The sequence below is a fragment of the Pinus tabuliformis genome, chromosome 4_2 (assembly GCF_031772625.1).
Source record: "Pinus tabuliformis cultivar Carrire ecotype Pingquan chromosome 4_2, CPIR1, whole genome shotgun sequence".
Classification (NCBI taxonomy): Eukaryota; Viridiplantae; Streptophyta; class Pinopsida; order Pinales; family Pinaceae; genus Pinus; species Pinus tabuliformis.
Genome location: NC_142304.1, coordinates 467,324,642 through 467,348,332, shown reverse-complemented (window position 1 = coordinate 467,348,332; position 23,691 = coordinate 467,324,642).

Below are 23,691 nucleotides of genomic sequence, written 5' to 3'. Positions count from 1 at the left end.
CACGATCAAAAATAAATATCCTTTGCCTCGGATCAACAAACTTTTTGATCAGGTGAAGGGAGCGACGATATTCTCTAAGATCGATCTGCGATCTGGTTATCATCAGATCAGAATTGAAGAGGAGGATATCGCTAAGACAACTTTCAGAACGCGGTATGGACATTATGAATTCGTGGTGCTACCTTTTGGTCTGACCAATGCACCTGCTACCTTCATGTGTTTGATGAATAGTGTGTTTCACAGATTCTTAGACAAATTTGTGTTGATATTCATAGATGACATTCTGATTTATTCCCGATCAAGAAAGGAGCATGAGGAACACCTAATATTGGTGTTGCAAACCTTGCGAGAACATCAATTGTATGCAAAGTTTAGTAAGTGTGATTTCGTCAAGGAGGAGATACAATACTTAGGCCATGTAATCACAAAGGAAGGAATTGCAGTAGACCCTAAGAAAATCAGAACTATAATGGAGTGGCCCATACCAATGGACGTGGCCGATATTAGGTCCTTTATGGGGCTAGCGGGTTGGACCTCAAAATGTCAGCAGAGCTTTGAACAGCTCAAGCACTTACTCACCACCGCGCCAATTTTGAGTATAGCGGATCCTAATAAGGATTACGTGGTCTGCATTGACGCAAGAAAAGAAGGCGTGGGAGGAGTGCTGATGCAGGAAGGAAGAGTCATTGCATACGAATCAAGGAAACTAAAGGAACATGAGCAGAAATATTCTGCTTAGGACTTGGAGCTGGCAGCTGTTATCCATGCACTGAAAATGTGGGGACACTACCTGTTGGGAAGGAAATTTCTGTTTCTTACAGATCACCACATCTTAACAAACTATTTCAGCCAACCCACCTTAAATACAAGGCAAGCCCGTTGGGCCGACTTCTTAAGCGGGTTTGATTTTGAAATTAAGCATTTAAAAGGGAAGGAAAACAATACGTCGAAAGTTACAATGCGTGTGCATTATTTCGGTTAGTAAATGGCAGACTACTTTACATGAAAGGATAAAAACAGTAGCTGATCAAGATGTTGTTTACCAGTAGATTAAAAAGCAAGTACAACAACTTTCTAGTAAGGAGATACTGCAAGGGTATGAGTTAGATGATGTCGGAATGCTGTATTTTAATAAAAAGTTGTATGTACCCAATGAAGATAGTCTTAAACAGCTGATTCTGGATGAATTTCATATCAGCCATTATACCGGACATCCAGGGTACCAGAAAATGGTAACCGCATTTCAAAAAGAATATTTCTGGCCAAAAATGAAGAAGGAGGTAGCTGAGTATCTATCGCGATGCCTAGAATGTCAACAGATCAAGGCGGAGCATTTGCATCCAGCAGGGCTGCTACAACCCTTACCCATTCCGGAATGGAAATGGGAGACTATCTCCATGGACTTTACAACCGGATTGCCTCGAACGAAGACAAATAATGATTCTATTATGGTGGTAGTTGATAAGTTAAGTAAGGCAGCACACTTCATACCTGTGCAATCCACGTATAACGCCGTGAAAATTGCTCATATCTTTATGCAAAATGTGTTCAAATTGCATGGACTTCCGAAGGTAATAATCTCTGATCGTGATGTTAAGCTCATGTCAACCTTTTGGAGGACATTGTTTTTTGAACTGGGAACCCAGCTGAACTTTAGCACAACTTATCATCCCCAGACCGATGGCCAAACGGAACGAGTAAATTTGGTAGTGGAGGACATGTTGAGAGCATGTGTTATGATGAAACCAACTCAATGGGAGGAATACCTCCACCTGGTCGAATTCGCTTATAACAATGGATATCTTTCCTCAACACAGTTGAGTCCTTTTGAGGTCCTGTATGGGCGGAAGTGCCGCACACCCTCCAGTTGGGGTGGACCTGAGGATAGGTTACGAATTGGTCCTGAAAAGCTCAAGGAAATGGAAGACACAGTAAAGAAAGTGCGTACCAACTTAAAAGCCGCTCAGGACAGACAGAAAAGTTTTGCTGATCGAAAGAGAAGGTTCAAAGAATTTCAAGTTGGGGACCATGTGTTTGTAAGAATTCAACCTAGAAGGAGTACCTTGTAGTGGAGCGGATGTGCCAAACTAGCACCTCGCTATTTTGGACCTTTTCAAATCTTGGCAAGAGTGGGGCCAGTAGCTTATCAACTCGCCCTACCAAGCCATATAAAGATCCACAATGTTTTTCACGTATCCCTATTAAAACAATACGTTTACGATCCTAAACATGTGATTTAATAGCAGAATGTTCGGGTAAGAACTAATCTGATCATGTTAGGAAAGCTTTGTTCTTAAACAAGAAAATAACTAAATCTGTTGCTGATTGCAGGTCAAGCCGGAAGGCGAGGTTCTGGTAAAACCACCGACCATTCTTGACCGGAGAGAAGTGCAGCTGCGGAAACAGGTTATTTCCCAAGCTAAGGTACAATGGCAACATTATGGGTCTGAAGAGGCCACTTGGGAAGATGAGGAACTCCTTAGAGAAGCTTACCCGAATTTGTTTAAGGGAGACAGACATCGGGACGATGTCCAATCTCAGGAGGTGGAGATGTGATGACCCCAGATTATGTAAATGTGAAAATCTATTGTGGTAAAAGACAGTAAAACAGTTGTTGTTATGTTTTAAAAAAAAAAAAAAAAAACAAAACTGTGACAAATATTTTATTAAAGTAATTTAAATATTTTCTTGAAATTCGGGCAGCCTCTAGGAGGTGGATTTAAAAGAAAGTGATTAGTTATAATAACTGATGGGAACTACCCTCCCAAGAACAGGAAAAGTCCTGGCTGTAGGGGGAAGCTTCGTGCTGTGTGGACAGGCAGAGGAGACCTTTTCCAAGAAGAGGAAAAAGGGAGAAAAACAAGAAAAGACTGGTTAAGTCTGGTTAGGACCAGATAACCAAGCACAGAGTGCAGAAATCTTGCTGAGGGCTTAAGGTCTGCAAGATGGCTCGAGGGGAGACTTCTGTCTGAGAGATGGATCTCATGGCTGGGTAGAGAGCTTAAACAAAGAACAGGTGACTTGCTTGAGAAACTACTTCTGACTCGGGTGAATCAGGTACGTTTTCAAGTTTCTGAGTCCCTGACTGAAAATGAATATACAGTGAAACTTACAGTGAGTAAACATGGATTATATTTCATTTGCCTAAATGTTGTTAATGTATAAACAGTGAATTTACAGGTAGGTAAATAAGGATTATGGATCCTAATTCTAGACACTGTTATTACTTACAACGAACCTACAGTAGGGTTTCATTATCCTAAATACTGTTACAATTGCTTAAACGACTGCACATGTGTAGTTTTAAGCGAAAGGGAAGCCTATAACTCGAGAGGCATAACCAAGAATCTAGCCGTGTACTGGTCATAGAATGAGGAGGGAAGTGGCCCAAGTAAACCGACTAGTAAATAGGAAAACATCATAAACCAACCTCGTCTGAGAGACGGAGGCGTTGTGTAGTGTCGGAACAACAATAGTGGAAGGCACAAGTGCGAAGCTCTTTAATATGAACAAGCAGATATTTAACATGTTGACGGAATGAGTTTGGAACGCTCGAGGCCTGAGCAACGAGCACCGACTATGGTCGATTTAACTCGTCAACGAGAAAGGAAAATAACCTCATAACGATCATAGTATTGATTGTTAACATGAGCAGAAAACAAATAAGATATTCCGGATATAGAGATTATCGTAGAAACTGTGTAAATATAGAACAAAAACCACATTTCATTCCTATACCATTAAACTGCAGATGTTTAGTGATGCACAAGTAAAAGAAACAGAATCGAAAAACCCATTACGGAAAACTCTGTACATGATACTTAAAAGGAACAACTCTGTATATACATATATTTACGACATTGTATAAAGAAAACAGATGCATGATAAGGTTATTCTATTTAACCGAGGGCATCTGGTCTGAGTCTAACCAGACGAGAACAAGCATAACAATACCAGATGAATGCCTCGAAATGGTAAACAAACCCTAAGCAAACTCATGAATCTGCTACCATTAAGTTGAGCGGAACCAGTGGTAATTAAACAAACCATTATTCACTGTTCTAAGAAATGATAAACACAGAATACATTCATGGAGTGCGCAAAGCTTTTGTAACCCTAGAAATATAAACATTGTAACAGTTTTGCGATTATATAACAAAACCTAGCACCCAGGTGGTGAAATAGGGTAAGAGTAATCCACTGTCCATTCATTAATACAGAGAACCTCAAATCAGAGCTTAAATCCGACAGTCCAGGTCTGTGCTTACGGCCGGACCCAATGTCTTGCAATATATATCAGAAAATATCAACCAAGTTACGCATGCCTCAAGGGCAGTATTATAAACAAATGAAACCGTAAGTGCGTGCTGTAGCACTCCACCATAAACAGAACTCAACCAGATATCAAGAGGTGCCGAATGCCACGAGAGGGTTCTCTGTGGAGAAATACCTCGGCTTCGAAGCAAGGAAAACCTCGCTCGAACAGTGGTCTGCATCCAAGCCATAACATAATCCGCTCAAAATCATGGACCTTGAACCCTCATATGCAGAGCAAGGCAGGTTGAGAGTTGAGGACTTACCGTGTCCGCCAAGGAGGGTCAAACCTTCGAGCTTAGCCACCATGGCTCCGGCTGAGGGGGGGTTGAATAACCCAGCTGCACGCCCTGACCACAAAACAGAACAACATCATAAGATTCATCATATTTAACCGAGAACTGTAATGATTCTGTAAATCTCCAAGAACAAAGGTCAATACCTATAGGGGCGTATTGATGTGCACCGTGCAGCCTTCGTAGGAGAGGAAGGATGCAAGCAAAACGTCGGTGGTATTGAACCAGGAAATAACATAGCAGCGGAGCTGGAAGAGCCGAAGAAACAAATGAGCCCGGAGTCAACCAAAATGAGGTTTATATAATGACTTAAACCCTCGGAAGCTTTCCGAACCTCCGATCCAAGAGAACCATCGTGACCGTCCATCCAAGGCGGGAAAGTATAGCGGGAACGCTGAGAAAGCTGTGACCGAGGTGTCACATGGCTGAAGGGACGAGTCATGCCACCTGCTGTGGTGTGGGCCAAAGAAATTAAGGTGACGGGTGAGTTGGCACCTGCAGAGACTGCGGCCGGACCAACAAACCCCGCGCCGCATTAATACAACTACATAGTAGGGTTGACCAACGGCTGTCCATGCCTGTTTAAAACTCATACGATAGCACACAACATATAACATAACATTTATATACAAGCTAAATGATGATAAGACGTTAAGCCAGCTAACTGTACAACTCAAGGTATAAATTATGTATACAAATATGTTCCATACGCTATGTAGTTGGGGTATGTAGCCATGTCTAGTACGTAAATGATATTGGTAATAGAATCTGTATATGGTTATACATTGGAATTTTTTTTTGTGTGTGTGTATTGATAAAAGGGTGTGACAAATTGGTATCAGAAAGGAGACAGAATGCGAGGAACTGGTAGCAACCCTCGAGAGAACCCAGAGCTGTGGGTACAGTTGGGTGAGGAAACACGAAGTACCAACCTTGCAATCCTGGAAACTGTTCAGGAGTTGAAAAATGATATGGCACGGTTGCGAGAGGACAACGCATGTTTGACAGTTGAACAGGAAAGAATTCTGAAGAGTCTGTTAGACAGGCAAAATCCACCTCTATCTAACCCCAGTGTGGAACAGCAGAGGATGACAGAGGAACAAGACTATCAGATTGAACCTGAAAATTCAGATGGCAAAGAGGATCACTCTGATAATGCACCACAGCAGCAATCCTCAAAACGTCAGAAAATGGAACTGCAGGGAGAGTTTCAGAAGATTAAACCTCCACATTTCGATGGCGAACAGGAGGAAGCAGCTGAAGCATGGTTGATAAATATGAATAAATATTTTGAGTTGTACGAGTATGATCACAATTTGAAGGCGAGACTGGCTATCTTCCAGCTACAAGGTAAGGCAACCTTGTGGTGGGAGGAAATCAAGATTATCAAGGGGGTCAGTTAACGGACAATTACATGGGAGAAATTTCAGAAATACTTCAAAGAAAGGTACCTAACTGAGCGATTCTATGATGAAAAAGCAAGAGAGTTTCATGATTTAAGACTGGGGCAGCAAAAGATGGACGAGTTCATTAATCGCTTTACCTCTCCGTTACATTATGTACCTTATATCAAAGATGAGAAAGCCAAGGTCCAAAGGTTTGTGAGCAGCTTACCTTCATATATAAGAGAGAGGATTGAGTTTGACAAACCTAGGACCATGGATGAGGCTATTAGTAAAGCAAGGATCTTCTACCAGCAGAATAGACAGAAGGGGGATACTTCAAACAAAACATGGAATGAGAAGAGGAGTAGTCGGGTGATTGGAAGCAGCAAGGGAGGTCGCAGCAATGGAAGTAAAGGAGCTAGTAAAGGATTGAACGGTAGATCTGTAACAAGAAGTGCACCCCAAGCTAGGCCAGTAAGTGAAAACAGAGTAAGTGAGCAGCCTGTTAGGCCAGAAGGTGAAGGAATGACCAAACCTACAGTTCAATGTTGGGGCTGTGGAGGACCTCACTATGTTAAAAACTGCCCACAGCGAAAGGGGACAGATCAGATATCCCAAATTCATGAAGCATCGACCGTTGGGGACGTGGCACGTAGTGTACCCAGAATTAATGCAGCTTTGGAAGACCGCCAAGCAGAGTATCAGCCATCTATGGTCGAATTTGAAGGTAAAATTTCAAGCCTTTCTATAGCTGTTCTTATTGGTCTAGGAGCTACTTTAAGTTATGTTAGCCCAAAGATAGTAGAACAGTGTAAATTACAATCTAAAAAGTTCAGGAATCCATGGCTGGTCCAATTAGCTACAGGAGCCAAGAGACGAGTCTTGGCCAAAGTAAATAATTGTTCTTTAACTATAGCAGGGCAGCCAATAGTAGCAGATTTAAATGTACTACCATTGGGTTCATATGATATCCTGATTGGGATGGATTGGCTGGAAAAACACTAGTCCTTAGTGAATTGCAAGACAAAAACCATCTACTATAAGGATGACCATGGAGAGCAGCAGGAGTTACAAGGAATCAAGCATCCTGTACAGATTCGACCCATTACAGCATCTCAGTTAGCTAAATGCATCAGGAAGAAATGTCAAATATATGCTATTCAAGTGGGTTACGCAAATCAAAAGGATAAAACTACCATGCTGGGCAACATTCAAGTGGTACAAGAATTTGCAGATGTTTTTCCTAAAGAGGTACCGGGATTACCACCTAAAAGAGATGTGGATTTTACCATTGAATTGATTCCGGGAGCAGCACCCGTGTCACGGGCACCATACCGAATGAGCGTCCCAGAACTAATAGAATTAAAAATGCAACTGCAGGAGCTGTTAGATAAAAATTACATCTGTCCCAGTGTATCACCCTGGGGAGCCCCAGTGTTATTTGTCAAAAAGAAAGATGGAACTTTCCGGATGTGTATGATTATCATCAGCTGAATAAGCTCACGATCAAAAATAAATATCCTTTGCCTCGGATCGACGAACTTTTTGATCAGGTGAAGGGAGCGACGGTATTCTCTAAGATCGATCTGCGATCTGGTTATCATCAGATCAGAATTAAAGAGGAGGATATCGCTAAGACAGCTTTCAGAACGCGGTATGGACATTATGAATTCGTGGTGCTACCTTTTGGTCTGACCAATGCACCTGCTACCTTCATGTGTTTGATGAACAGTGTGTTTCGCAGATTCTTAGACAAATTTGTGTTGATATTCATAGATGACATTCTGATTTATTCCCGATCAAGAAAGGAGCATGAGGAACACCTAAGATTGGTCTTGCAAACCTTGCGAGAACATCAATTGTATGCAAAGTTTAGTAAGTGTGATTTCTTCAAGGAGGAGATACAATACTTAGGCCATGTAATCACAAAGGAAGGAATTGCAGTAGACCCTGAGAAAATCAGAACTATAATGGAGTGGCCCATACCAAAGGACATGGCAGATATTAGGTCCTTTATGGGGCTAGCGGGTTATTACAGAAGATTTGTGGAAGGCTTTTCAAGGGTAGCATACCCTATCACCTCCTTACAAAAGAAGGGAAAGGTATTTAAGTGGACCTCAGAATGTCAGAATAGCTTTGAACAGCTCAAGCACTTACTCACCACCGCGCCCATTTTGAGTATAGCGGATCCTAATAAGGATTACTGACGCAAGCAAAGAAGGCGTGGGAGGAGTGCTGATGCAGGAAGGAAGAGTCATTGCATACGAAGCAAGGAAACTAAAGGAACATGAGTAGAAATATTCTGCTTACGACTTGGAGCTGGTAGCTGTTATCCATGCACTGAAAATGTGGTGACACTACCTGTTGGGAAGGAAATTTCTGTTGCTTACAGATCACCACAGCTTCACAAACTATTTCAGCCAACCCACCTTAAATACAAGGCAAGCCCGTTGGGCCGACTTCTTAAGCGGGTTTGATTTTGAAATTAAGCATTTAAAAGGGAAGGAAAACCGTGTAGCTGATGCATTAAGTCGAAAGGTACAATGCATGTGCATGATTTCGGTTAGTAAATGGCAGACTACTTTACATGAAAGGATAAATACAGCAGCTGATCAAGATGTTGTTTACCAGCAAATTAAAAAGCAAGTACAACAACTTTCTGGTAAGGAGATACAGCAATGGTATGAGTTAGATGATGCCGGAATGCTGTATTTTAATAAAAAGCTGTATGTACCCAATGAAGATAGTCTTAAACAGCGGATTCTAGATGAATTTCATATCAGCCATTATACCGGACATCCAGGGTACCAGAAAATGGTTACTGCACTTCGGAAAGAATATTTCCGGCCAAAAATGAAGAAGGAGGTAGCTGAGTATCTATCGCGATGCCTAGAATGTCAACAGATCAAGGCGGAGCATTTGCATCCAGCAGGGCTGCTACAACCCTTACCCATTCCGGAATGGAAATGGGAGACTATCTCCATGGACTTTATAACCAGATTGCCTCGAACGAAGAAAAATAACGATTCTATTATGGTGGTAGTTGATAAGTTAAGTAAGGCAGCACACTTCATACCTGTGCAATCCACGTATAAGGCCGTGCAAATTGCTCATATCTTTATGCAAAATGTGTTCAAATTGCATGGACTTCTGAAGGTAATAATCTCTGATCGTGATGTTAAGTTCACGTCAACCTTTTGGAGGACATTGTTTGCTGAACTGGGAAACCAGCTGAACTTTAGCACAACTTATCATCCCCAGACCGATGGCCAACCGGAACGAGTAAAGTAGGTAGTGGAGGACATGCTGAGAGCATGTGTTATGATGAAACCAACTCAATGGGAGGAATACCTCCACCTGGTCGAATTCTCTTATAACAATGGATATCATTCCTCAACACAGTTGAGTCCTTTTGAGGTCCTGTATGGGCGGAAGTGTCGCACACCCTCCAGTTCGGGTGGACCTGAGGATAGGTTACGAATTGGTCCTGAAATGCTCAAGGAAATGGAAGACATGGTAAAGAAAGTGTGTACCAAGTTAAAAGCCGCTCAGGACAGACAGAAAAGTTTTTCTGATCGAAAGAGAAGGTTCAAAGAATTTCAAGTTGGGGACCATGTGTTTGTAAGAATTCAACCTAGAAGGAGTACCTTGCAGTGGAGCGGATGTGCCAAACTAGCACCTCACTATTTTGGACCCTTTCAAATCTTGGCAAGAGTGGGGCCAGTAGCTTATCAACTCGGCCTACCAATCCATATTAAGATCCACAATGTTTTTCACGTATCTGTATTAAAACAATACGTTTACGATCCTAAACATGTGATTCAATGGCGGAATGTTCGGGTAAGAACTAATCTGATCATGTTAGGAAAGCTTTGTTCTTAAACAAGAAAATAACTAAATCTGTTGCTGATTGCAGGTCGAGCCGGAAGGCGAGGTTCTGGTCGAACCACTGACCATTCTCGACCGGAGAGAAGTGCAGCTGCGGAAACGGGTTATTTCCCAAGCTAAGGTACAATGGCAGCATTATGGGCCTGAGGAGGCCACTTGGGAGGATGAGGAACTCCTTAGAGAAGCTTACCCGAATTTGTTTAAGGGAGACAGACATCGGGACTATGTCCAATCTCAGGAGGGGGAGATTTGATGACCCCAGATTATGTAAATGTGAATATCTACTGTGGTAAAAGACAGTAAAACAGTTGTTGTTATGTTTTAAAAAAAAAAAAAAAAACAAAACTGTGACAAATATTTTATTAAAGTAATTTAAATATTTTATTGAAATGCTGGCAGCCTCTAGGAGGTGGATTTAAAAGAAAGTGATCAGTTATAATAACTGATGGGAACTACCCTCCCAAGAACAGGAAAACTCCTGGCTGTAGGGGGAAGCTCTGGGCTGTGTGGACAGGCAGAGGAGACCTTTTACAAGAAGAGGAAAAAGGGAGAAAAACAAGAAAAGACTGGTTAAGTCTGGTTAGGACCAAATAACCAAGCACAGAGTGCAAAAATCTTGCTGAGGGCTTGAGGTTTGCAAGATGGCTCGAGGGGAGACTTCCGTCTGAGAGATGGATCTCATGGCTGGGTGGAGAGCTTAAACAAAGAACAGGTGACTTGCTTGAGAAACTACTTCTGACTCGGGTGAATCAGGTACGTTTTCAAGTTGCTGAGTCCCTGACTGAAAATGAATATACAATGAAACTTACAGTAAGTAAACATGGATTATATTTCATTTGCCTAAATGCTCTTAATGTATAAACAGCGAATTTACAGGTAGGTAAATAAGGATTATGGATCCTAATTCTAGACATTGTTATTACTTACAGCGAACCTACAATAGGGTTTCATTATCCTAAATAATGTTACAATTGCTTAAACGACTGCACAGGTGTAGTTTTAAGCGAAAGGGCAGCCTATAACACGAGAGGCATAACCAAGAATCTAGCCGTGTACTGGTCATAGAATGAGGAGGGCAGTGGCCCAAGTAAATCGACTAGTAATTAGGAAAACATCATAAATCAACCTCGTCTGAGAGACGGAGGCACTGTGTAGTGTCAGAACAGCAATAGTGGAAGGCACAAGTGCGAAGCTCTTTAATATGAACAAGCAGATATTTAACATGTTGACGGAATGAGTTTGGAACGCTCGAGGCCTGAGCAATGAGAACCGACTATGGTCGATTTAACTCGTCAACGAGAAAGGAAAATAACCTCATAACGATCATAGTATTGATTGTTAACATGAGCAGAAAACAAATAAGATATTCCGGATATAGAGATTATCGTAGAAACTGTGTAAATATAGAACAAAAACAACATTTTATTCCTGTACCTCAGTAATATTAAACTGCAGATGTTTAATGATGCGCAAGTAAAAGAAACAGAATCGAAAAGCCATTACAGAAAATTCTGTACATGATACTTAAAAGGAACAGCTCTGTATATACATATATTTACGACATTGTATAAAGAAAATAGATGCATGATAAGGTTATTCTATTTAACCGAGGGCATCTGGTCTGAGTCTAACCAGACGAGAACAAGCATAACAATACCAGATGAATGCCTCGAAACGGTAAACAAACCCTAAGCAAACTCATGAATCTGCTACCATTAAGTTGAGCAGAACCAGTGGTAATTAAACAAACCATTATTCACTGTTCTAAGAAATGATAAACACAGAATACATTCATGGAGTGCGCAAAGCATTTGTAACCCTAGAAATATAAACATTGTAACAGTTTCGCGATTATATAACAAAACCTAGCACCCAGGTGGTGAAATAGGGTAAGAGTAATCCACTGTGCATTCATTAATACAAAGAACCTCAAATCAGAGCTTAAATCCGACAGTCTAGGTCTGTGCTTACGGCCGGACCCAATGTCTTGCAATATATATATCAGAAAATATCAACCAAGTTACACATGCCTCAAGGGCAGTATTATAAGCAAATGAAACCGTAAGTGCGTGCTGTAGCACTCCACCATAAACAGAACTCAACCAGATATCAAGAGGTTCCGAATGCCACGAGAGGGTTCTCTGTGGAGAAATACCTGGGCTTCGAAGCAAGGAAAACCTCGCTCGAACAGTGGTCTGCATCCAAGCCATAACATAATCCACTCAAAATCATTGACCCTGAACCCTCATATGCAGAGCAGGGCAGGTTGAGAGTTGAGGACTTACCGTGTCTGCCAAGGAGGGTGAAACCTTCGAGCTTAGCCACCATGGCCCCGGCTGAGGGGGGGTTGAATAACCCAGCTGCACGCCCTGACCACAAAACAGAACAACATCATAAGATTCATCATATTTGACAGAGAACTGTAATGATTCTGTAAATCTCCAAGAACAATGGTCAATACCTGTAGGGGCGTATTGATGTGCACCGTGCAGCCTTCGGAGGAGAGGAAGGATGCAAGCAAAACATCGGTGGTATCGAACCAGGAAATAACACAGCAGCGGATCTGGAAGAGCCGAGAAACAAATGAACCCGGAGTCAACCAAAATGAGGTTTATATAATGACTTAAACCCTCGGAAGCTTTCCAACCCTCCGATCCAAGAGAACCATCGTGACCGTCCATCCAAGGCGGGAAGCACAGTGGGAACGCCGAGAAAGCTGTGACCGAGGTGTCACATGGCTGAAGGGACGAGTCATGCCACCTGCTGTGGTGTGGGCCAAAGAAATTAAGGCGCCGGGTGAGTTGGCACCTGCAGAGACTGCGGCCGGACCAACAAACCCCGCGCCGCATTAATAGAACTGCATAGTAGGGTAGACCAACGGCTGTCCATGCCTGTTTAAAACTCATACGACAGCACACAACATATAACATAACATTTATATACAAGCTAAACGATGATAAGACGTTAAGCCAGTTAACTGTACAACTCAAGGTATAAATTATGTATACAAATATGTTCCATATGCTATGTAGTTGGGATATGTAGCCATGTGTAGTACGTAAATCATATTGGTAATAGAATCTGTATATGGTATCAGAGCCAAGTTTCAACACTGTGGCCTCAAGCAAAACATGCTTCACTGTGCAGAAGTGTACACCATGCATACATATGTAAGTTAATAATTACTTAACTGTGTTCTCTCTATTTAGGGGTGAAATACAGAATTACAACAGCTAACAGTTAAGCCAGAAAGGAGACAGAATGCAAGGAACTGGTAGCAACCCTCGAGAGAACCTAGAGTTGTGGGTACAGTTGGGTGAGGAAACATGAAGTACCAACCTTGCAATCCTCGAAACTGTTCAGGAGTTGAAAAATGAGATGGCACGGTTGCGAGAGGACAACGCACGTTTGACAGTTGAACAGGAAAGAATTCTGAAGAGTCTATCAGACTGGCAAAATACACCTCTATCTAACCCCAGCGCGGAACAACAGAGGATGACAGAGGAACAAGACTATCAGATTGAACCTGAAAATTCAGTGCTTGAGGCCACAGTGTTGAAACTTGGCTCTGATACCAATTTGAAGGCGAGACTGGCTATCTTCCAGCTACAAGGTATGGCAACCTTGTTGTGGGAGGAAATCAAGATTACAAGGGGGTCAGTGAACGGACCATTACATGGGAGAAATTTCAGAAATACTTCAAAGAAAGGTACCTAACTCAGCGCTTCTACGATGAAAAAGCGAGAGAGTTTCATGATTTAAGACTGGGGCAGCAAACGATGGACGAGTTCATTAATCGCTTTACCTCTCTGTTATGTTATGTACCTTATATCAAAGAGGAGAAAGCCAAGGTCCAAAGGTTTGTGAGCAGCTTACCTTCATATATAAGAGAGAGGATTGAGTTTGACAATCCTAGGACCATGGATGAGGCTATTCGTAAAGCAAGGATCTGCTACCAGCAGAATAGACAGAAGGGGGATACTTCAAATAAAAGATGGAATGAGAAGAGGAGCAGTTGGGTGATTGGAAGCAGCAAGCGAGGTCGCAGCAATGGAAGTAAAGGAGTTGGTAAAGGATTGAACAGTAGATCTGTAACAAGAAGTGCGCCCCGAGCTAGGCCAGTAAGTGAAAACAGAGTAAGTGAGCAGCCTGTTAGGCCAGAAGGTGAAGGGATGACCAGACCTCCAATTCAATGCTGGGGCTGTGGAGGACCTCAATATCTTAAAAACTGCCCACAGCGAAAGGGGACCGATCAGATATCCCAAATTCATGAAGCATCGACCGTTGGGGGTGTGGCACGTAGTGTACCCAGAATTAATGCAGCTTTGGAAGACCGCCAAGCAGATTATCAACCATCTATGGTCGAATTTGAAGGTAAAATTTCAAACCTTTCTATAGCTGTTCTTATTGATCCAGGAGCTACTTTAAGTTATGTTATCCCAAAGATAGTAGAACAGTGTAAATTACAATCTAAAAAGTTCAGGAATCCGTGGCTGGTCCAATTAGCTACAGGAGCCAAGAGACGAGTCTTGGCCAAAGTAAATAATTGTTCTTTAACTATAACAGGGCAGCCAATAGTAGCAGATTTAAACGTACTACCGTTGGGATCATATGATATCCTGATTGGGATGGATTGACTGGAAAAACACTAGTCCTTAGTGAATTGCAAGACAAAAATCATCTACTATAAGGATGACCATGGAGAGCAGCAGGAGTTACAAGGAATCAAACATCCTGTACAGATTCGACCCATTACAGCATCTCAGTTAGCTAAATGCATCAGGAAGAAATGTCAAATCTATGCTATTCAAGTGGGTTACGCAAATCAAAAGGATAAAACTGCCATGTTGGGCAACATTCCGGTGGTACAAGAATTTGCAGAAGTTTTTCCTGAAGTGGTACCGGGATTACCACCTAAAAGAGATGTGGATTTCACCATTGAATTGATTCCGGGAGCAGCACCCGTGTCACGGGCACCATACCGAATGAGCGTGCCAGAACTAACAGAATTAAAAATGCAACTGCAGGAGCTGTTAGATAAAAATTACATCCGTCCCAGTGTATCACCCTGGGGAGCCCTAGTGTTATTTGTCAAAAAGAAAGATGGAACTTTCCGGATGTGTATTGATTATCGTCAGCTGAATAAGCTCACGATAAAAAATAAATATCCTTTGCCTCAGATCAACGAACTTTTTGATCAGGTGAAGGGAGCGACGGTATTCTCTAAGATCGATCTGCGATCTGGTTATCATCAGATCAGAATTAAAGAGGAGGATATCGCTAAGACAGCTTTCAGAACACGGTATGGACATTATGAATTCGTGGTGCTACCTTTTGGTCTGACCAATGCACCTGCTACCTTCATGTGTTTGATGAACAGTGTGTTTCACAGATTCTTAGACAAATTTGTGTTGATATTCATAGATGACATTCTGATTTATTCCCGATAAAGAAAGGAGCATGAGGAACACCTAAGATTGGTGTTGCAAACCTTGCGAGAACATCAATTGTATGCAAAGTTTAGTAAGTGTGATTTCTTCAAGGAGGAGATACAATACTTAGGCCATGTAATCACAAAGGAAGGAATTGTAGTAGACCCTGAGAAAATCATAACTATAATGGAGTGGCCTATACCAAAGGACGTGGCAGATATTAGGTCCTTTATGGGGCTAGCGGGTTATTACAGAAGATTTGTGGAAGGCTTTTCAAGGGTAGCATACCCTACCACCTCCTTACAAAAGAAGGGAAAGGTATTTAAGTGGACCTCAGAATGTCAGCAGAGCTTTGAATAGCTCAAGCACTTACTCACCACCACGCCCATTTTGAGTATAGCGGATCCTAATAAGGATTACGTGGTTTGCACTGACGCAAGCAAAGAAGGCGTGGGAGGAGTGCTGATGCAGGAAGGAAGAGTCATTGCATACGAATCAAGGAAACTAAAGGAACATGAGCAGAAATATTCTGCTTACGACTTGGAGCTGGCAGCTGTTATCCATGCACTGAAAATGTGGTGACACTACTTGTTGGGAAGGAAATTTCTGTTGCTTACAGGTCACCACAGCTTAACAAACTATTTCAGTCAACCCACCTTAAATACAAGGCAAGCCCGTTGGGCCGACTTCTTAAGCGGGTTTGATTTTGAAATTAAGCATTTAAAAGGGAAGGAAAACCGTGTAGCTGATGCATTAAGTCGAAAGGTACAATGCGTGTGCAGGATTTCGGTTAGTAAATGGCAGACTACTTTACATGGAAGGATAAAAATAGCAGCTGATCAAGATGTTGTTTACCAGCAGATTAAAAAGCAAGTACAACAACTTTTTGGTAAGGAGATACAACAAGGGTATGAGTTAGATGATGCTGGAATGCTGTATTTTAATAAAAAGCTGTATGTACCCAATGAAGATAGTCTTAAACAGATGATTCTGGATGAATTTCATATCAGGCATTATACCGGACATCCAGGGTACCAGAAAATGGTTACGCACTTCGGAAAGAATATTTCTGGCCAAAAATGAAGAAGGAGGTAGCTGAGTATCTATCGCGATGCCTAGAATGTCAATAGATCAAGGCAGAGCATTTGCATCCAGCAGGGCTGCTACAACCCTTACCCATTCCGGAATGGAAATGGGAGACTATCTCCATGGACTTTATAACCGGATTGCCTCGAACGAAGAAAAATAATGATTCTATTATGGTGGTAGTTGATAAGTTAAGTAAGGCAGCACACTTCATACTTGTGCAATCCACGTATAAGGCCGTGCAAATTGCTCATATCTTTATGCAAAATGTGTTCAAATTGCATGGACTTCTGAAGGTAATAATCTCTGATCGTGATGTTAAGTTCACATCAACATTTTGGAGGACATTGTTTGCTGAACTGGGAACCCAGCTGAACTTTAGCACAGCTTATCATCCCCAGACCGATGGCCAAACAGAACGAGTAAAGTAGATAGTGGAGGACATGCTGAGAGCATGTGTTATGATGAAACCAACTCAATGGGAGGAATACCTCCACCTGGTCGAATTCGCTTATAACAATGGATATCATTCCTCAACACAGTTGAGTCCTTTTGAGGTCCTGTATGGGCGGAAGTGCCGCACACCCTCCAGTTGGGGTGGACCTAAGGATAGGTTACGAATTGGTCCTGAAATGCTCAAGGAAATGGAAGACACGGTAAAGAAAGTGCGTACCAACTTAAAAGCCGCTCAGGACAGACAGAAAAATTTTGCTGATCAAAAGAGAAGGTTTAAAGAATTTCAAGTTGCGGACCATGTGTTTGTAAGAATTCAACCTAGAAGGAGTACCTTGCAGTGGAGCGGATGTGCCAAACTAGCACCTCGCTATTTTGGACCCTTTCAAATCTTGGCAAGAGTGGGGCCAGTAGCTTATCAACTCACCCTACGAAGCCATATTAAGATCCACAATGTTTTTCACGTATCCGTATTAAAACAATACGTTTACGATCCTAAACATGTGATTCAATGGCAGAATGTTCGGGTAAGAACTAATCTGATCATGTTAGGAAAGCTTTGTTCTTAAACAAGAAAATAACTAAATACGTTGCTGATTGCAGGTCGAGCCGGAAGGTGAGGTTCTGGTCGAACCACTGACCATTCTCGACCGGAGAGAAGTTCAGCTGCGGAAACGGGTTATTTCCCAAGCTAAGGTACAATGGCAGCATTATGGGCCTGAGGAGGCCACTTGGGAGGATGAGGAACTCCTTAGAGAAGCTTACCCGAATTTGTTTAAGGGAGACATACATCGGCACGATGTCCAATCTCAGGAGGGGGAGATGTGATGACCCTAGATTATGTAAATGTGAAAATCTACTGTGGTAAAAGACAGTAAAACAGTTGTTGTTATGTTTAAAAAAAAAAAAAAAACAAAACTGTGACAAATATTTTATTAAAGTAATTTAAATATTTTCTTGAAATGCTGGTAGCCTCTAGGAGGTGGATTTAAAAGAAAGTGATCAGTTATAATAACTGATGGGAACTACCCTCCCAAGAACAGGAAAAGTCCCGGCTGTAGAGGGAAGCTCTGTGTTGTGTGGACAGGTAGAGGAGATCTTTTCCAAGAAGAGGAAAAAGGGAGAAAAACAAGAAAAGACTGGTTAAGTCTGGTTAGGACCAGATAACCAAGCACAGAGTGCAGAAATCTTGCTGAGGGCTTGAGGTCTGCAAGATGGCTCGGGGGGAGACTTCCGTCTGAGAGATGGATCTCATGGCTGGGTGGAGAGCTTAAACAAAGAACAGGTGACTTGCTTGAGAAACTACTTCTGACTCGGGTGAATCAGGTACGTTTTCAAGTTGCTGAGTCCCTGACTGAAAATGAATATACAGTGAAACTTACAGTAAGTAAACATGGATTATATTTCATTTGCCTAAATGCTGTTAATGTATATACAGTGAATTTACAGGTAGGTAAATAAGGATTATGGATCCTAATTCTAGACACTGTTATTACTTACAGCGAACCTACAATAGGGTTTCATTATCCTAAATATTGTTACAATTGCTTAAACGACCGCACAGGTGTAGTTTTAAGCGAAAGGCAGCCTATAACTCGAGAGGCATAACCAAGAATCTAGCCGTGTACTGGTCATAGAATGAGGAGGGCAGTGGCCCAGGTAAACCGACTAGTAAATAGGAAAACATCATAAACCAACCTCGTCTGAGAGACGAAGGCGCTGTGTAGTGTCGGAACAGCAATAGTGGAAGGCACAAGTGTGAAGCTCTTTAATATGAACAAGCAGATATTTAACATGTTGACGGAACGAGTTTGGAACGCTCGAGGCCTGAGCAACGAGCACCGACTATGGTCGATTTAACTCGTCAACGAGAAAGGAAAATAACCTCATAACGATCATAGTATTGATTGTTAACATGAGCAGAAAACAAATAAGATATTCCAAATATAGAGATTATCATAGAAACTGTGTAAATATAGAACAAAAACCACATTTCATTCCTGTACCTCAGTAATATTAAACTGCAGATGTTTAATGATGCGCAAGTAAAAGAAACAGAATCGAAAAACCCATTACGGAAAACTCTGTACATGATACTTAAAAGGAACAACTCTGTATATACATATATTTACGACATTGTATAAAGAAAACAGATGCATGATAAGGTTATTCTATTTAACCGAGGGCATCTGGTCTGAGTCTAACCATACGAGAACAAACATAACAATACCAGATGAATGCCTCAAAATGGTAAACAAACCCTAAGCAAACTCATGAATCTGCTACCATTAAGTTGAGCGGAACCAGTGGTAATTAAACAAACCATTATTCACTGTTCTAAGAAATGATAAACACAGAATACATTCATGGAGTGCACAAAGCATTTGTAACCCTAGAAATATAAACATTGTAACAGTTTCACGATTATATAACAAAACCTAGCACCCAGGTGGTGAAATAGGGTAAGAGTAATCCACTGTGCATTCATTAATACAGAGAACCTCAAATCAGAGCTTAAATCCGACAATCCAGGTCTGTGCTTACGGCTGGACCCAATGTCTGGCAATATATATATATCAGAAAATATCAACCAAGTTACACATGCCTCAAGGGCAGTATTATAAGCAAATGAAACCGTAAGTGCGTGCTGTAGCACTTCATCATAAACAGAACTCAACCAGACCTCAAGAGGTACCGAATGCCACCGTGAGGGTTCTCTGTGGAGAGATACCTCGGCGTCGAAGCAAGGAAAACCTCGCTCGAACAGTGGTCTGCATCCAAGCCATAACATAATCCGATCAAAATCATGGACCCTGAACCCTCATATGCAGAGCAGGGCAGGTTGAGAGTTGAGGACTTACCGTGTCCGCCAAGGAGGGTCAAACCTTCGAGCTTAGCCACCATGGCCCCTGCTGAGGGGGGGTTGAATAACCCAGCTGCACGCCCTGACCACAAAACAGAACAACATCATAAGATTCATCATATTTGACCGAGAACTGTAATGATTATGTAAATCTCCAAGAAGAAAGGTCAATACCTGTAGGGGCGTATTGATGTGCACTGTGCAGCCTTCGGAGGAGAAGAAGGATGCAAGCAAAACGTCGGTGGTATCGAACCAGGAAATAACACAGCACCAGAGCTAGAAGAGCCGAGAAACAAATGAACCTGGAGTCAACCAAAATGAGGTTTATATAATGACTTAAACCCTCGGAAGCTTTCCAACCCTCCGATCCAAGAGAACCATCGTGACCGTCCATCCAAGGCAGGAAAGCATAGCGGGAACGCTGAGAAAGCTGTGACCGAGGTGTCACATGGCTGAAGGGACGATTCATGCCACCTACTATGGTGTGGGCCAAAGAAATTAAGGCGACGGGTGAGTTGGCACCTGCAGAGACTGCGGCCGGACCAACAAACCCCGCGTCGCATTAATACATTTGCCTAGTGGGGTAGACCAACGGCTGTCCATGCCTGTGTAAAACTCATATGATAGCATACGACATATAACATAACATTTATATTCAGGCTAAACTATGATAAGTCGTTAAGTCAGCTAATTGCACAATTCAGGGTTTAAATTATGTGTACAAATATGTTCCATACGCTATGTAGTTGGGGTATGTAGCCATGTCTAGTACGTGAATGATATTGGTAATAGAATCTGTATATGGTTATACATTGGAATTTTTTTTTTGTGTGTGTGTATTGATAAAAGGGTGTGACAAATATATGAAGGTAAGCTGCTCACAAACCTTTGGACCTTGGATTTCTCCTCTTTGATATAAGGTACATAACGTAACAGAGAGGTAAAGCGATTAATGAACTCGTCCATCGTTTGTTGCCCCAATCTTAAATCATGAAACTCTCTCGCTTCTTCATCGTAGAAGCGCTCAGTTAGGTACCTTTCTTTGAAGTATTTTTGAAATTTCTCCCATGTAATGGTCCGTTCACTGACCCCCTTGATAATCTTGATTTACTCCCACCACAAGGTTGCCTTACCTTGTAGCTGGAAGATAGCCAGTCTCGCCTTCAAATTGTGATCATACTCGTACAACTGAAAATATTTATTCATATTTATCAACCATGCTTAAGCTGCTTCCTCCTGTTCGCCATCGAAATGTGGAGGTTTAATCTTCCGAAACTCTCCCTGCAGCTCCATTTTCTGACGTTTTGAGGTTTGCTGCTGTGGTGCATTATCAGAGTGATCCTCTTTGCCATCTGAATTTTCAGGTTCAATCTGATAGTCTTGTTCCTCTGTCCTCCTCTGCTGTTCCACGCTGGGGTTAGATAGAGGTGGATATTGCCTGTCTGATAGACTCTTCAGAATTCTTTCCTGTTCAACTGTCAAACGTGCATTGTCCTCTCGCAACCGTGCCATCTCATTTTTCAACTCCTGAACAGTTTCCAGGATTGCAAGGTTGGTACTTCGTGTTTCCTCACCCAACTATACCCATAGCTCTAGGTTCTCTCGAGGGTTGCTACCAGTTCCTCGCATTCTGTCTCCTTTCTGGCTTAACTGTTAGCTGTTGTAATTCTGTATTTCACCCCTAAATAGACAGAACACAGTTAAGTAATTATTAACTTACATATGTATGCATGGTGTACACTTCTGCACAGTGAAGCATGTTTTTCTTGAGGCCACAGTGTTGAAACTTGGCTCTGATACCAATTTGTCACACCCTTTTATCAATACACAAAAAAAAAAAAAATTCCAATGTATAACCATATAAAGATTCTATTACCAATATGATTTACGTACTAGACATGGCTACATACCCCAACTACATAGCGTATGGAACATATTTGTACACATAATTTATACCTTGATTTGTACAGTTAGCTGGCTTAACGTCTTGTCATCGTTTAGCTTGTATACAAATGTTATGTTATATGTTGTGTGCTGTCATATGAGTTTTAAACAGGCATGGACAGCCGTTGGTCTACCCTACTATGCAGTTGTATTAATGCGGCGCGGGGTTTGTTGGTCCGGCCGCAGTCTCTGCAGGTGCCAACTCACCCGTCGCCTTAATTTCTTTGGCCCACACCATAGCAGGTGGCATGACTCGTCCCTTCAGCCATGTGACACCTCAGTCATAGCTTTCTCGGCGTTCCCGCTATGCTTTCCCGCCTTGGATGGATGGTCACGATGGTTCTCTTGGATCAGATGGTTGGAAAGCTTCCGAGGGTTTAAGTCATTATATAAACCTCATTTTGGTTGACTCCGGGTTCATTTGCTTCTCGGCTCTTCCAGCTCCGCTGCTGTGTTATTTCCTGGTTCGATACCACCGACGTTTTTCTTGCATCCTTCCTCTCCTCCGAAGGCTGCACGGTGCACATCAATACGCCCCTACAGGTATTGACCTTTGTTCTTGGATATTTATAGAATCATTACAGTTCTCGGTCAAATATGATGAATCTTATGATGTTGTTCTGTTTTGTGGTCAGGGCGTGCAGCTGGGTTATTCAACCCCCCTCAGCCGGGGCCATGGTGGCTAAGCTCGAAGGTTTGACCCTCCTTGGCGGACATGGTAAGTCCTCAACTCTCAACCTGCCCTGCTCTGCATATGAGGGTTCAGGGTCCATGATTTTGAGCGGATTATGTTATGGCTTGGATGCAGACCACTGTTCGAGCGAGGTTTTCCTTGCTTCGGAGCCGAGGTATTTCTCCACAGAGAACCCTCTCGTGGCATTCGGTACCTCTTGATATCTGGTTGAGTTCTATTTATGGTGGAGTGCTACAGCACACACTTACGGTTTCATTTGCTTATAATACTGCCCTTGAGGCATGTGTAACTTGGTTGATATTTTATGATATATATATTGCAAGACATTGGGTCCGGCCGTAAGCACATTCCTGGACTGTCGGATTTAAGCTCTGATTTGAGGTTCTCTGTATTAATGAATGCACAGTGGATTACTCTTACCCTATTTCATCACCTGGGTGCTAGGTTTTGTTATATAATCGCGAAACTGTTACAATGTTTATATTTCTAGGGTTACAAATGCTTTGCGCACTCCATGAATGTATTCTGTGTTTATCATATCTTAGAACAGTGAATAATGGTTTGTTTAATTACCACTGGTTCCGCTCAACTTAATGGTAGCAGATTCATGAGTTTGCTTAGGGTTTGTTTACCGTTTCGAGGCATTCATCTGGTATTTTATGCTTGTTCTCGTCTGGTTAGACTCAGACCAGATGCCCTCGGTTAAATAGAATAACCTTATCATGCATCTGTTTTCTTTATACAATGCCGTAAATATATGTATATACAGAGTTGTTCCTTTTAAGTATCATGTACAGAGTTTTCCGTAATGGGTTTTTCGATTCTGTTTCATTTACTTGCGCATCATTAAACATCTGCAGTTTAATATTACTGAGGTACAGGAATGAAATGTGGTTTTTGTTCTATATTTACACAGTTTCTATGATAATCTCTATATCCAGAATATCTTATTTGTTTTCTGCTCATGTTAACAATCAATACTATGATCGTTATGAGGTTATTTTCCTTTCTCGTTGACGAGTTAAATCGACCATAGTCGGTGCTCGTTGCTCAGGCCTCGAGCATTCCAAACTTATTCCATCAACATGTTAAATATCTGCTTGTTCATATTAAAGAGCTTCGCACTTGTGCCTTCCACTATTGCTATTCCGACAATACACAGCGCCTCCGTCTCTCAGACGAGGTTGGTTTATGATGTTTTCCTATTTACTAGTCGGTTTACTTGGGCCACTACCCTCCTCATTCTATGACCAGTACACGGCTATATTCTTGGTTATGCCTCTCGAGTTATAGGCTGCCCTTTCGCTTAAAACTACACCTGTGCAGTTTTTTAAGC